The sequence below is a fragment of the Macaca thibetana genome, chromosome 11, assembly GCF_024542745.1.
Source record: "Macaca thibetana thibetana isolate TM-01 chromosome 11, ASM2454274v1, whole genome shotgun sequence".
Classification (NCBI taxonomy): Eukaryota; Metazoa; Chordata; class Mammalia; order Primates; family Cercopithecidae; genus Macaca; species Macaca thibetana.
In genome coordinates, this window is record NC_065588.1 from 42,683,204 (window position 1) to 42,699,361 (window position 16,158).

The 16,158-nt window shown below is 37.6% G+C and overlaps 1 long non-coding RNA gene across 2 annotated transcripts in view; it reads right to left on the bottom strand.

The window, feature by feature from the left end:
- Positions 1-16,158, bottom strand: part of LOC126930210 (uncharacterized) — a 92,863-nt gene that overhangs the window by 28,481 nt on the left and 48,224 nt on the right. Inside the window, exons 3-4 of one of the 2 annotated variants that reach the window (XR_007717477.1) lie at positions 15,674-15,723; positions 15,178-15,253 (exon numbers count right to left, since the gene is read on the bottom strand). This is a non-coding gene — a long non-coding RNA (uncharacterized LOC126930210). The remainder of the gene's footprint in view (positions 1-15,177; positions 15,254-15,673; positions 15,724-16,158) is intronic. The other variant, XR_007717476.1, reaches the window with a different exon arrangement.

The following is a 16,158-nucleotide window of genomic DNA, read 5'->3' on the forward strand; positions in this document are numbered from 1 at the left end:
ATTCTCATTTACTGCTAATGGGAGTGTGAACTTGTACAACCTTTCATTAAAACTAAATATATTTGTGCCTTTTAAATTTCCTTGGATTATTTTCCCTAAAAGGATGTAATTGAACAAGTGTTCAAAGATAAGAATGTATGTACAAAATTGTTTATCTCAGCATTGTTTGCAATAGTAAATAACTGGAAATGATCTTGATGTCTATTAATAGAGAAATGGTTAAATAAGCTACAGTGGAATGCTATGCAATGTGGAATGCTATGGAATGCTATGCAGTTATTATTTATTTATATGGGAAGATGCCCACAATAAATTGTTTATTAAAAGGCAGACTACTACAGCCATTTTGGAAGACAGTTTGACACTTTCTTATCAAACTAAGCATCCTCTTATCATTATGATCCAGCAATTGTACTCCTAGGTATTTACTCAAACTTAACTCCACACAAAAACCTGCGCATAAATGTTTGCAGTAGCTTTATTCATAATTGTCAAAAATTGGAAGCAACCAAGATGTCTTCAAGTAAATGAGGATAAAACAAACTGGTATATCCAGACAATGGAATATTATTCAGTTATAAAAATAAATGAGCTATCAAGCCATGAAAAAACACTGAAGAATCCTTCATGCATCTTGCTAGGTGAAAAAATAGCATTTGGCAGTCTAAAAAGCTACATACTCTATGACTCCAAGTATATGACATTCTGGGAGGAGCAAAACCATGGAGATAGTAAAAAGATCTGTGGTTGCCAGGGATTGGAGGGAAGTCAGGGAGGGATAGATAAGTGGAGTGTAGAGAATTTTTAGGGTGATGAAACTATTCTGCATGATGCTGTAATGGTGGATACCTGACATCATACATTTGGTAAAACCCATAGACAAGTGAATCTTAATATACATTTTAGGTAGTAATGTATCAGTATTAGTTTATCAATTGTAGTAAACGTACCACACCAAAGCAAGTTGTTAATAATAGGGAAAATTGGTGTGAACAGAATGGGAATATATAGGAACTCTCTATACCTTCTGGTTAATGTCTCTGTAGTCCTAAAACTGGTCTAAGAAATAAAGTCTGTCAAAAACAGTGCACATATGATCCTCTTTTTATTGTGTGTGTGTGTGTGTGTGTGTGTGTGTGTAGCAGGATGTGTAGAAATAAGTTTGGAAGGATAGCATCAAAATGTTAACAGTGGCATCTTCCAGGGGTGAGATTGTGAGTGATTTTCACTTTTTAATTTATGTCTTTTTATACTATCTACAATGTTTTATATTCTTATGATCAGAAATAATACAATTTCATTTCAAAAGCAAAAACATAAGACAACAGCACCAACTAAAAAAGAGAAAACCAACAAGAATAAAAATAAAGTAAAATGAAAAATAACCCATAATTATACCATCTAAAGATAACTACTATTAACATTTTGGTATATATTTCAGGCTATTTACAATAAATTATGTAATATGTGAAATGTATATGTATATGTGGATAGATACAATGAAATGTATATGTAGATAGATACACACATTAAATACAATTTTGCAACACAATCATAGTTTATACATGTTCCACGGTGAGCAGGTCTATGCAGACCTATCCCAAAGGCTTAAAAGTTATCCAACTGAAAGTTGACTTATACATTTTTCGTTTACAAAATACAAGGCTCCTAAGTTGTCTAACTTAAGTTGTCTAACTCTAAGTTGTCTAACTGTGATCACTAGTGGCTGCCAGGATTATGCAAATATTTTTGGAAAAACAAATATGTTTAATATGTCTCTTCAAGGTAAAAATGACATTTTAATAGTGAATGAGAAAGTAACTGCTTTTCTAACTTAATTTGCTGTTTTGAAAATGGGTGTGGTAGCAGCCTCTGAGGTTGCCCCCACTGATCCCCTCTTCCTGGCATCCATGTCCTTATGTAATCCCCTCCCCTTGAATGTGGCCTGGACCTAGTGACTCTAACAAACGTTTGAATGTGACACAGGACTTCAGTTCGTTTCAGCATTTCAAACAAAACAACTTTGTATTCATATAATGTTTCATAAAATTCTTTCTTATGCATAATTCCATTCAAGCATCCTAACCTCTTGAAATAAAGAAGATATACAATATTTCTTTCCATTTTAATAGTGAGAAAATTAAAGACTCAGAGAGATATTAAATGATTTGTTCAAGGCCTGTCTGACCAGAGGGCTTGTACCAGAATTCAAATCCTGCTCCGCTGACTTTAATTCTCAGTCTCCTTCACTCTAAAGGACCATTCTACTCTTCAGTCTTTAGAATCTCCAGAGTGGAGTTAAAAAGTGGCTGGCTGGGTTTTTGCGGTCTCAGATTCTGGTACCTGTGTCACTGTAGCACAATATTCTAGTCTATATAGAATGAATCCTCAACTGATGTTTGTTGCTAATATGGAAATTTCATTCATAGCAAATTGTGGTGTTGTTAAATATTATCATTACTTTACTTATTCACATAATTCTATGTGAGATTAAGATTTTGGTAACCATCTGGCTATTTTGATCAAGGCAGGTACCTGGTAATTGATGTGTTAAGGCATTTTTCTCCCTGAGTTATTGGATGATGAAATCATAGAAAATTAAACCTAGTAGCAAACATTAGATGTGCATATTTGAAGACAGATTTTTTTATAGCTTTACTATGAGTTTTTTTTCTGTCAAATATTATTTATGAGGAATGTTGGGGTAACTGGAGAGGAAAAATGTCATAGAAAACAGTTTTCTTTGGATGATCTAAGAGGTTCATGTTATATATAATGTACCTCTTATCAGAAAGTTATTAGTGATATCATTTCTTTTCTGGTAAAGCAAAGCAAATCTTCATTTTTACATATTTGATATCTCTGAGTTACTTACTGATGTCAGAGAGGGCATCCTTGATGTATGTTTATTCATATATTTTCAAAAAACAGTACACAAAATTTTCCATTACTGAAGAAATAACTCCACAAAAACCAAAGGGTTGAGAATATTCCTTTAAAAAGATATTTTATTGACTGCTGTGCATTGGGGATTAACCAAACCTATAATTAGAGATTAATCTGGAGAAGGGGGAGAGAGGAATAGAACATGAATGGGACAGAGGCAGAGGAGGGAATGCGTGGGAATTAGGGCATTAGTGCTGCTGAAAGGGTGTGAATATGACTCCTTCAGGCTTTCTGAGTTTGCCAGGCTCTGTGCTAAGTACTCTGCATATATATCTTCTTCTTAATCTCTGTAACAGACCTATGAGGTGGTAGACATTATTATCCACAGTTTTCAAATGAGGAAACTGGATCAGAGAGGTTTCAGCAAATGACCCGAGATCACACAGCCAGTAAATAGCAGTCAGGATTTGAACTCACAGATGTTTGCACTTCACGTCTGTGTGCTTTACCGTATTGCATACGTCTATCTACAGAGCGCTGATTTTACAGACATTTCCCCCAACTTGGCTATTGGTTAACTGTCCAGATTTGTTTCAACATAAGTAACACATGCTCCATTTTATTTTTATTCAAAGATAAGTGTATATAAAGAAATGTAGATCCTTTTATGGTTTGCCGAAGTTTATTTTGTACTTAGTTCTTGTGCATCAGAAATACTTTATTAGTTGAAAATAGACCCATTAATTACTGTGTGGAATGTGAAAAAATGCATTCTTTGTAAATTTCTAGTTTTTCCTTTGGACTATGGTAATTTGCAATTGTCCCTATAGTCCTTTGCTTTTGGCAGTAGCCACAGATTTCAAGTGTTAAACATAAATGAAATACAGTATATGATTTTCTATGTTGTATGGGAGGAAAAAAGTCAATCTGCAGGACAGATCCAAGTGATGTGAGACTCCAGCTGAAGGCTCAGGTCCCTCTAGGGAAAGTCACAGCAGAAAATGGCACTCTGCTGCTCTCAGTTTACTTGGCAGTGCCTGGCAAAGAGCACAGGAAAAACACCAGAGCAGCAATGAGCAGTTTTTCAGCTGCCAGAGAAAAAGTTTCACAAACTGGAAATTTTACAAAGGTACACTAACGTCTGATTGTCTGATACTCATTTATTCATCAAATATTTGTTGCATAGTAGATGCTGAAAATACAATGCTGAATTAGTCATTGTTCCTGCTTTCAAGGAACACACAGACCAGACGGGAAGACAGTATACCAATTTCAGTAAAGGGCGTCAAGGGCCATCATCACAGGGCCTTATGTGAGCACCTAGGAGAGGTGCCTGGTTTCACCGGAAGTGTTGGGAAATGTTCCAGAAGAGGGAATATCTATTCTAAGCCAGACTGGCTATATAATCTGAGGAGTCCAGTGCAAAATGAAAATGTGGATCATTTGTTCAAAAACTATGAAGAATTTCAAGATGGTGACACCTGAGCATTAGATAAAGCACAAACACTTCTAATTGAATTTCCTTCTACTTAGACTGTAATACCCACAATGGTAAAATTGTAAACCATTGTTTAACAAAATGAACCCACTCTGGGCATTTATGCCATTTGTGTCCTTTGAAGTATTATTACTATGTAGCAAAAATCTAAGGGTCTACAATAATGTATTCAAATCAGCCTGGTGTGGCCATGACAATTTTGGAAGAACTATATTAGAATGAGTCATGAATGTTTAATATTTAGTAAATGTTTTACATTTCCCCCAGAAAAGGACAGTTTCTGGGAACTTCAGGGAATATTTAAATACTTTCTCCAGCAGCCTGTTGCCTCTGAAAGAAATAATTTACGGAAATGATAAAAAGCAAGTGTTAGTATGTTTGTTGGAAAAGAAAACAGAAACCCTACCTGTTGATTACAAAAGCAGAGAACATGGTATCCATGGAATATTGTATTACCGTATTTTTCACAACTACTCACTGTACCCTTTAAGAGTTGTATAATGCCTGCTGGTAGCAAGGTGGCCATACAATTTATAGTAATTCCCTGAGGAAGGACTCTATCTAGCCTTCCCACGTGGCCATGTGACTTACTTTGGCCAATGGAGTGAAAGGATGTGATGTAAGCCATGTCTGAGTGGAAGTTCCAGGCAAATACTCTAAGGGCCATGGCAGTTGGCACTCTGTTTTCCCCCTGCCACAAGTTCAACATGTTCCCCAGAGGAGTTCCTTCTTCAAGCCTGGATCCTGAATGAAAAAGCCATGTGGCGCATAGTCATGGCCAACACATGAAATGTGAATGTGAAGTAAATCTTGGTTGTTAAAAAGCCACTGAGAATTTTGGGGGCTATTAATGACCAAAACTGGGTGAAAGCTGGCTAACACAGTGCTTTTATTTATAATAGGGCAATGATTCACAAATACAGTATTTGCCTAAAGGACATTCAGTTATCTCACTCTTCTGGGGAATGACACTGCTCTAATAATGATGATTATATAGGTTTTTCCAGAGGCAGATACACTGGGAATTTTGTTAATGGTAATCTGATCTGCTGGGAAATCAAACTGAGTCCTCCAGGCATGAGTTGGGTCTAAATGGCTAAAGCCCTGTCCTCACTTCCCCACCTGGTCCAGCTGCTTGCTGCCTACTTGATCTTGGACAAATTGCTAAGCCTCAATTTCCCAATTTGTAAACTTAGAATAGGACTATTTACTTCATAAATTTGTTAGGACAGGGTCACTTTCTATTTCTTCTACATCAATGCCTGTTTCCCAAACTCAGTTTCTACCCCTCTGATTAAATTAGCTCTTGTTTGACTTTGTCTATCATTTTTAATATAAAAGAAATAAGACATTTGTAGATTAATATTGAGCTTCTCTTTGTTTCTCCCCAAGTATCTATTCTTTCTTCAGTGACAACAACTACCTCATAAAGGGTATACACTTTATTTTGATATCAACATATAGATGATTAAATATGTAAGTTACTATATTTGCATATACTGTATTGGATATATATGTGTATACATACATAAGTTAAAATATGCATAAAACGATGTTCTGCACATAGAAAAAATTTAGTATAAAAGAATTCGTGAAATGTTCTTTTCTTAAAAGGATTATGGTAGGGGGAAGTGGGTTCACTTCTCCCTATGAAGCTGTTAATTCTTTTATGTCACTTGGCAAAACTTGCTTTCTTTCTCATTCTTTTCTTTCTTTCTTTTCTTTCTTTCTTTCTTTCTTTCTTTCTTTCTTTCTTTCTTTCTTTCTTTCTTTCTCTTTCTTTCTTTCTTTTCTTTCTTTCTTTCTCTTTCTTTCTTCTCTTTTCTTTCTCCTTCCTTCCTTTCTTCTCTTTCTTTTTTCTTTCCTTTCTCTCTCTTTCTTTCTTTCTTTCTTTCTTTCTTTCTTTCTTTCTTTCTTTCTTTCTTTCTTTTCTTTCTTTCTTTCTTTCTTTCTCTCTCTCTCTCTCTCTCTTTCTTTCTTTCTTTCTTTCTTTCTTTTTTTTGAAGCAGGGTCTAGCTCTGTCATTCAGGCTGAAGTACAGTGGTGTGATCTTGGCTCACTGCAACTTCCACTTCCCAGGCTCAAGTGATCCTCCTGCCTCAACCTCCCAAGTAGCTGGGACTACAGGCATGTGCCACCAAGCCCAGCTAATTTTTGTATTTTTTGTAGAGACAGGGTTTTATCATGTTACCCAGGCTGGTCTTGAACTCCTGAGCTTAAGCAATATGCCAAGTGTGGAGATTATAGGCATGAGCCACCGTGCCTGGCCTGGCAAATTTTTCTAATTGTCACTATCAGTCAAGTCCTGTCCTATGAACTGAAAATAAAGAGTGGAACTGGATAGAAAAAGGCCTGTTATCTTTTAGCTTACCTTCTAGTAGGAGGAAGCAGACAATAAACAATTAAGCAAATAAGTAGACCCAATAAAAGGTCAAAACACATGAAGTAAGAGTCCTTGGGAGAGCTCTCTACTGGATGGATAAGAATAATGTGTTAATGTATAGTTGTTTCAAGGAAGGGTAGTAACATTTATTGAGCACCTGCTAAGTTTCAGCTAGTTTATCTGTACTGTTTCATTTAATTATCGTGATAACCCTGTGAGTAGGTCCATTTTGTAGGTCAAAAACTGGACATTCACAACTAGAAAGTCAACTAACTTCCCCACAATTAGCTAGCTGGCAAATTCAAGAGTGGACCTCTAATTCTTACCTCCTACTTCTTCCTCAAGCCCAGTAATCTCTTTTAAGTAGGAAAAACATGTCTCTTTCTGTTTACCCTCACCTTTATCCTCAGTTATGCATTTTTAGATTATAAATGATATTTTCTTAGAATAAAGTTAAATTTCAGCTTTCCCTGCATTTACAGGAAATATTCTTAAAAAACAGAGTACTGGACTTAAATTCTGGAGAACTACCTTCAAACTGCTGTCCTGCTACTCAATACCCATGTGGTTTCTGGCAAGTCATTCAACTTCTATGAGCCTGTTTACTCATCTAACAGGAGAGAGTGCCAGGTATAAGGTTTTATGATCCCTAGTTTTGAACTAGTGGAGTCTGGCTTCACAAATTTTACTATACTTTGCACACGAATATTGCACACTGACATAGAGTTTCTCTCTGGTGATGTGTAGAAGGGTTTATATAACTCAGGTCACTTCCTCAGCACAGTGACTCAGAGCCCCTGGAGTATGAAAGACTGAATCCCTAAGTCTGACTCATGAGCAGTAAGGTCTCCTTTTCCTCTGCATTTTACCTCAGTGTTTTTTTTTTTTTTTTCAGGCTGGAAGAGTTCGCCTCTGGCATGCCTCTGCTCTTGAGGGTAAAATGGGCTCAGAGTGACTTTTAAGGCTGCTCAACAAAGGCAGGAACACCAGAGAATTATCATTTTCTTGTTCTTCAGCTGACTGGATAAGTGTAGCTATAATAGAGTATGGTTCAGGAGGGCAAAACCACTTTGGAAGAAACCTTGAAAGTGATTCCATTTCAAGTCACAAGATCAATTATGTGACGTTCTAGAACTACTGATACTGAGTTTTACAGCAGATCCATGGCACAGGTTCAGAAGGTGATTCAGGATGTCTCTTTTCTTGGACGTTAAAGCTCATTACCTGAAAATTACTCAGCCTTGGCCCTTAGGGAAATTTTAAGTGCCCAGCCCAAACAGCATAATCCTATTTAAAATACCAAGATCGCATAATAATGAACAACATCAAAAGAAAACACTTGTCTGGGTCAGATCTCATCAATTAGACAATTTCCAGCAGAGAACACATCTCTAGATAACTACATGTCTGTCATATAAGAGATAGATGGGGCCGGGCGCAGTGGCTCAAGCCTGTAATCCCAGCACTTTGGGAGGCCGAGACAGGCGGATCACGAGGTCAGGAGATCGAGACCATCCTGGCTAACACGGTGAAACCCCGTCTCTACTAAAAAATACAAAAAACTAGCCGGGCGAGGTGGCGGGCGCCTGTAGTCCCAGCTACTCGGGAGGCTGAGGCAGGAGAATGGCGTAAACCTGGGAGGCGGAGCTTGCAGTGAGCTGAGATCCGGCCACTGCACTCCAGCCTGGGTGACAGAGCGAGACTCCGTCTCAAAAAAAAAAAAAAAAAAAAAAAAAAAAAAAAAAAAAAAAAAAAAAAGAGATAGATGGACTTCTAGCTGTGTGCTTACAGTAAATTATCTCAAGAAAACTAGGCAGCAGGTAGAAATAGAGCAACGCAATCCCACTTTTTTAATGCTCCTGCCTACAGTCTTTGATGGAATGATCTTCATTTGATGACCATTTCTATTCTTGCCTGCAATTTGGGAATGTTAAATCCTACCTCATAGGAGTGTGTACGGGTAGCATGAACTAAGGTAGATAAAGGCTTCATGTGGTGTTTGGCATGGCGTAGGTGTAGATTGGACGTCAGTTTTCTGCTCATGCTTTGCTCATCACATACCTATCCGGTATCTGTACGTGCTAAGTTCTGAGCCTTACAAACCATAGGGAGAGATGTGCAAACTTGCCCTCAATGAGCATATTGTTTAAACAAGGAAGATGAAATGCATAGATAGACAACTAGAGGTGGAGTCTGAGGGAGCCCAAGAAATAAGCACGCTTTTCCTGGCCCAGTTGGTGACAAGGAGATTGAGAGAGGGTCCCAGAGGTCAGTAGATTCTGGAGAATGTGGCATGGATGTGTTAGTTCAGGGGACTTGCCAGTCCTTCAGTCAGGCAGTAAGAGGACATCCCCAGTTACCAGCCATTGGCAACCTAAAGAACTACAGTCTTCCTGGGGTAGGGGGACAGAATGGGTGCAGCAGGCTGGTATGTAGAGGGCAGGGAGAGGTGCTGAGCAATCGCACTAGGAGAGAGAGGGGAGTATTGCTATTGTGGAACCTTCTCCACATGGATGCATGAGACAGCAGAAAGGGAGAAGGAAAAACCCCTAATAAATTTAGCTTGCAATTTAAATTGAAGGGCTAAGAATAACTGACATTAATACTCATGCCTCATTACTGGTTGATTTATTTGGTTCTCAAACCATGGCTCTATGTCAGAATCACTTGTGGAGATTTAAAAAATTACAAATACCTGGCTCCACCTGTTGGGGATTCTAAATCAGAGGATTTGGGAAGAGGTTTAGATATCTACATTTTTTTTTTTTTTTTTTTTTTTTTTTTTTTTGAGACGGAGTCTCGCTCTGTCTCCCAGGCTGGAGTGCAGTGGCGGGATCTCGGCTCACTGCAAGCTCCGCCTCCCGGGTTCACGCCATTCTCCTGCCTCAGCCTCCCGAGTAGCTGGGACTACAGGCGCCCACAACCGCGCCCGCTAATTTTTTGTATTTTTAGTAGAGACGGGGTTTCACCGTGGTCTCGATCTCCTGACCTTGTGATCCGCCCGCCTCGGCCTCCCAAAGTGCTGGGATTACAGGCGTGAGCCACCGCGCCCGGCCTAGATATCTACATTTTAAAATCCCACTACAGGTCATTCTGATGGGCATCCAGGGTTTTGACCCACAACATTAATTAAGCAATGATGGACTTGGTTAATCTTTAAAAATGCAATAGTCTTTACAAAGGACCAGTGCTAATTGCATTACGCTTCTGTGTAAAAAAAGATAAGAGAAGATCAAGGGAATAGACAGATAAAAAGGTAAGTCCTGTGTCTTCTGTCTTAGGTTTTCATAGAAATAACCAGAAGATATATATTTTTTTGCTTATCTTTTTTCTGTAGTTAGTATGATCAAAGCTAACATTTCAAAAGCCGATCTTCCCTGGAAACATGAATAGGAACATAATACATTCAGTTGCAGTTTTACCTAACTTTTAGTGAGGGCCTACTGTGTGCTAAAACTATGCTTGGCAATTTCCTGTGTCTTCCCAGGTGAGGAAGTCAGGCCGTAAATGTAGTAGGATTAATGACGGCATTCTGAGCTAGTGAGAATGTTTAGGAACCATGACTTAAGAAACGTTTATCTGCGTATGATTCTCACTGCTGATAAAGACACGGTGATGCTGCAGCATGTATGTATTGTGGAGACACTGAAATTTAATACAACTTTTTGAATAAAAATTTGATAATGTATCCGAAGAACCAGATCTATATACATGTTCTTAACATTGCACCCATTATTTCCATTTCTGAGAATTATCTTAAGGAGATACTTTTTTAAAGAAACATGTTTCAGGTTAGAGGAGTATAATTATAATATCTTTTAAATGTAGCTATATCTGGAAATTACATAAATTTTAATCATTAAGGAAATGATAGGTGAATTATTGCATAATGACTTTTAGACACTTAAATCTGGTCATTATAAAGTCTTTGGAAGAACAGGTAAAAGGCTTAAGACAAAAAGCCAAAAGAAAAAATATGTACCAGGATAGTATAAAAAGGTATTCATTAATGTTGGAAGGAAGTGTGAAGATGGGATGTAGTTTGTGTGTGGTAGTAGAATTCTGAGCGTGTTTTCCTTTTTGGGTGTGGTGAATGGACGTTGTCCGGTCTCCCCAGCATCCCTTCCCACCCTATATGCAGCTAAGAGGAAAGGAAACCTTTCACCTCTGGCCAGTGAGCTGGGATGCTGTTTGCCTGCAGTCATTGGCAGCCTTGCCTCCCTGTTTTTTTCCACTGCCAAAGGGAGGAAACTTGCCTCTAGTAAGAGACAAAAAACTAAAAATCTAGAGAGAGGCTGGAGTCAGAGGGATGAACAGATATATGGAGAAAGGGGTACAGAGATGGACGGGCTCACCTGAATTAAGTTGGCGAGACAGTCTTCTAAATTTGGCACTTATGTGACCCCACACAATTTCTTTCTTATACTAGTTAATCTTGTTCTAGTCTGCTGACAATCAAAAGAATTCAGACAATAGAATTGGTTTAATTTTTAAAAGTTTTTATTCTGTGTTAGAGTCTGCCAAGGTTGTTGTTTGTTTTTAAATGAAACTTCTTTACTTTCTGAAGTACTAGAACATTTTGTACTTGTGTATAAATACTGCATTTATGAATCATTTCCCATTATTTTACTGATAGAATGTTGGTCTCCTCTCAGGTCTTCTTCTCAGGTTTTCCTGCAACATAGTCACATTAACTGTTTTTCCACATCCTGATTCTGACAATAGTCATTCTGAGAATGCTTTTGGAAAGGATGGTCTGAAACTACAATGCGGATTCAAATCTGTATAAGGCAGAAATGTATGGGGAATTCTGAGATCAATCAACAAACAGTAATTGTGCACCTACTATGTGCCAGGTACCGGGGCTACAATGAAAATAAAAGTAGACAGAGCTCCTGTCCTTAACATGCTTATCTCTGTGTGTGCTGTGTGCATTCACTGGAGGTCCAGGGAGGCTTAATCTGGGAGTATATTTAGCACTTAATGTTTATTTAATACCTCTGCAAAAGGTCAACAGGATAACAAGCAACATTTATGGACCTTTAATAAGATAAGGTCTGTGCCGTATCTTATTTTCCCCATTTTACCAGATGAGGAAATGGAGATGCAATGAGGATATTTAATGTGTCCAAGATTACAGAGTTAACAGGTGCCAAAGGTGGATTTAACCTGACACAGTCTGGCTCCTTACCATAGAATAATGCTGCTTACACGGTTGAAAGAAATCTGCTCAGAAATGCTGAAATTAATTTTTAAATTTTTTTGGAAAAATATTTATTAAGTTAAATGTTGGTGGTGAGATATACAGGTATCTGAGTAGAATAAAATGATAGGAGATTCCCTTTCCAACTTGCTATACTTTGAACCACAGGAAAAAAGTTCTGAAAAAATTAGTTCATCCATTTATTCATGTATTCAACAGCATTTTCAGCATACCACCTGCTACTAAGCAAATTATGTAGAAAGCCCTCGGTTTGTTAAGAGTAAATGGAACAGAAACAAATCCTTAAAATATAGCATAGGATGGTAAGTTCTGTAATAAAAGGGTTAAAAGGGAACTTTGAGAGCATTAAGAGGTGAAAGGAGGAGAAAGAGGGAGGAAATGTCATGAATTGTTTGACCAGTAAGTGAGGCATTGAAATATGAGGCGGAATTCTTCCATGGACTTGGGGGTGAGTATAGGAGTGGTGGTGTAGAAAGGGACTTGTGCGGCAGGATCGACTTCTAAGCTCAGTCAACGGTGTCCTGAGATTTGCAAGTGGCTCTAAGAGCCTGACTAAAAAGATAGGTTGTACAAACTGAGCGAAAGCATTTGGAATTGTCTTTGAGGTCAGGGCTACATAAACTCTTTTAATTGCGTACACCTACCAGTAAAAATAACTTGAGCATATACTCTTCAAATATGTGTTTATTTGGATATATTTATTTATATATATGGACTATCAGATTAGTTTCTTATATCCCTTCAGAAATACACACAGATGTGATTAAATAGGAAATATTTAAAGATACATGTTAGTTTTTGCGCCTATAAAATTTTCTTAAACATTAGAAAGACCAATGTGTCTGAAAATGCAGATACGTTTTTGAAAATTTTGATTTAACACTTTGTGATGGGGTAATTTAAAGGACTGGTTCTAAGTTCAGTTTATTTCGATTTCTAGTTTTAGTTAAATCAAGACACTTCATAAAGAAATACAGTTCTGATTGAAGGAGTATTTATTGGCAGGACTAACTAAGTCATAATGCAGTTTTTGCAGTTTTTTTTCAGTCTTAAACACTGTACTTAGGTTTTTCTTGAAATGTAATCAGTAACTTTTTGTTTTTCCTGATATCATTTAGTCATTCTTGTAAACTCTTTGGAAGGTGTTGCATTTTAGTATTTTTAGTAGTTGGTTGAAATTCATACTCTTCATCTGGATTATTTAGACACGGGCTAGAAAATTCTGTTTCTACAGAGCCCTTAGAAATAATACCACACATCTACAACCATCTGATCTTGACAAACCTGACAAAAACAAGAAATGGGGAAAGGATTCCCTATTTAATAAATGGTACTGGGAAAACTAGTTAGCCATATGTAGAAAGCTGAAATTGGATCCCTTCCTAACACCTTATATGAAAATTAATTCCAGATGGATTAAAGACTTAAATATTAGACCTAAAACCATAAAAACCCTAGAAGAAAACCTAGGCAATACCATTCAGAACCTAGGCATGGGCAAAGACTTCATGTCCAAAACACCAAAAACAATGCCAACGAAAGCCAAAATAGACAAATGGGAACTAATTAAACTAAAGAGCTTCTGCACAGCAAAAGAAACTACCTTCAGAGTGAACAGGCAGCCTACAGAATGGGAGAAAATTTTTGCAATCTACTCATCTGACAAAGCGCTAATATCCAGAATCTACATAGAACTTAAACAAATTTACCAAAAAAAATCAAACAACCCCACCAAAAAGTGGGCAAAGGATATGAACAGACAATTCTCAAAAGAAGACATTTATGCAGCCAGCAGACACATGAAAAAATGCTCATCATCACTGGCCATCAGAGAAATGCAAATCAAAACCACAATGCGATACCATCTCACACCAGTTAGAATGGCGATCATTAAAAAGTCAGGAAACAACAGGTGCTGGAGAGGATGTGGAGAAATAGGAACACTTTTTCACTGTTGGTGGGATTGTAAACTAGTTCAACCATTGTGGAAGACAGTGTGGCAATTCCTCAAGGATCGAGAACTAGAAATACCATTTGACCCAGCCATCTCATTACTGGATATATACCCAAAGGATTATAAATCATGCTGCTATAAAGATATATGCACACGTATGTTTATTGTGGCACTATTCACAATAGCAAAGACTTGGAACCAACCCAAATGTCCATCAATGACAGACTGGATTAAGAAAATGTGGCACATATAAACCATGGAATACTATGCAGCCATAAAAAAGGATGAGTTTATGTCCTTTGTAGGGACATGGATGAAGCTGGAAACCATCATTCTGAGCAAACTATCACAAGGACAGAAAACCAAACACTGCCTTTTCTCACTCATAGGTGGTTACTGAACAATGAGAACACTTGGACACAGGGTGGGGAACATCACACACTGGGGCCTGTCATGGGGTGGAGGAAGGGGGGAGGGGGAAGGGATAGCATTAGGAGATATACTTAATGTAAATGACGAGTTAATGGGTGCAGCACACCAACATGGCACATGGATACATATGTAACAAACCTGCACATTGTGCACATGTACCCTATATAAGTATAATAATAAAAAATAAAGAAAAAAAACCTTAAAAGCAGAATTATAGAAGATGCCAGAAAAAGAGTTAGTAAAGAATGCTTGCAAGGGAAAGAATAAACACCAAGAGTTTTTCAATAAAATATTTTAAAATAGCCAGGTGTGGTGGCTCATGCCTGTAATCCCAGCATTTTGGGAGGCCAAGGCAGGAGGATCACTTGAGCCCAGGAGTTCGAAACCAGCCTGGGCAACATAGTAGGACCCCATCTCTGAAGGGCAGTCACTCAACAACATGTGTAAGTTAACAGACAATAAGAAACAAGAAGGGACAAAACACCAAAACCTCACTCCTATACTTGTAATCTTCCCTAATGTTGTTACCTGGTGTTAATACTTAGTATCCAGTAAAATTACTGAAAGGAAAATCATAGTATATTTACCAACAGCTTACTTGCATTACTGAAATTATTATAGTACATACCAATTGATATTTTAATTACTGGTTTCTATTCTCTTCATCCTACACATTTTCCAGGCAAACATTTTTCATTCTATATCAAGGTAATTTCTACCTAAGTCCTCCCCTGAGAAAAAAAACCAAGTAATAAATAATACAACCCTTAAAAGTTTGCAAATTAAGAAGTCGACTTTACCTGCTTTGACTCCCACGGTTGCTCTGAGAAACTGGCTGAACAGGATGGTTTGTGTTGATAGTTTGTTCATAATGAACTAGGAAGGGAGGCAAAAAAAAAAAAAAAAAAAAAAAAAAAAAAAGAAAGAAAGAAAGAAAAATCTGTTTCTAATCTTTTTTAATGGTCAGATAGGAAAGGTATCTTTTTGTTTTTTAATAAGACACAGTCACATTACTTTTAGCCATTAAATCAATGATGAGGAAACATTCCCCCAATTGTATGAGTTATCTCTTGCTGCATAACAAATCATCCCCACAATTAGTATTGTAAAACAACAGACATTTCTTATCTCATAGTTTCTGTGGGTCACAGATCTCAGGAGTGGCTTAGCTGCATTATTTTGGGTCAGAATCTCCCACAACACTGTGGCTGAGGGGTTGGCCGGGCTTCCAGTCAGCTCAAGGTGAAATTGACTGAGGCTCTGCTTCCAAGTTCCCTCACGTGCCTGTTGACATACCTCAGGTCCTCGTCAGCTGTTGGCTAGAGGTGGTAGTTCCTTGCCAAGGGCTTCTCCATAGAGAGCGAGAGAGGGTGAATAAGATATAAGTCTCAGCCTTTCTGTAACATAATTTCCGAAGTAACTTTTTCCATAATCCTATTTATTAGAGTTACTAAGTCCAGTCCATATTCTAGGGGAGGGGTTACACAAGGATATAGATACCAGGAAAAGAAGATCAGCAGGGGCAACCTCAGAAGCTGCTACCACACCCGTTTTCAAAGCAACAAATTAATTTAGAAAAGCAATTACTTTCTTATTCACTATTAAAATGTTATCTTTACCTTGAAAAGACATACTAAGCATATCTGTTTTTCTGAAAATATCTGCATAATCCTGGTAGCCACTAGTCATCACAGGAAAGGTTAGACAACTTGGGAGCCTTGTCTTTGGAAAAGAAAAATGTGCAAGTCCACTTTTAGTTGGATAACTGTTAAGTATTTGGA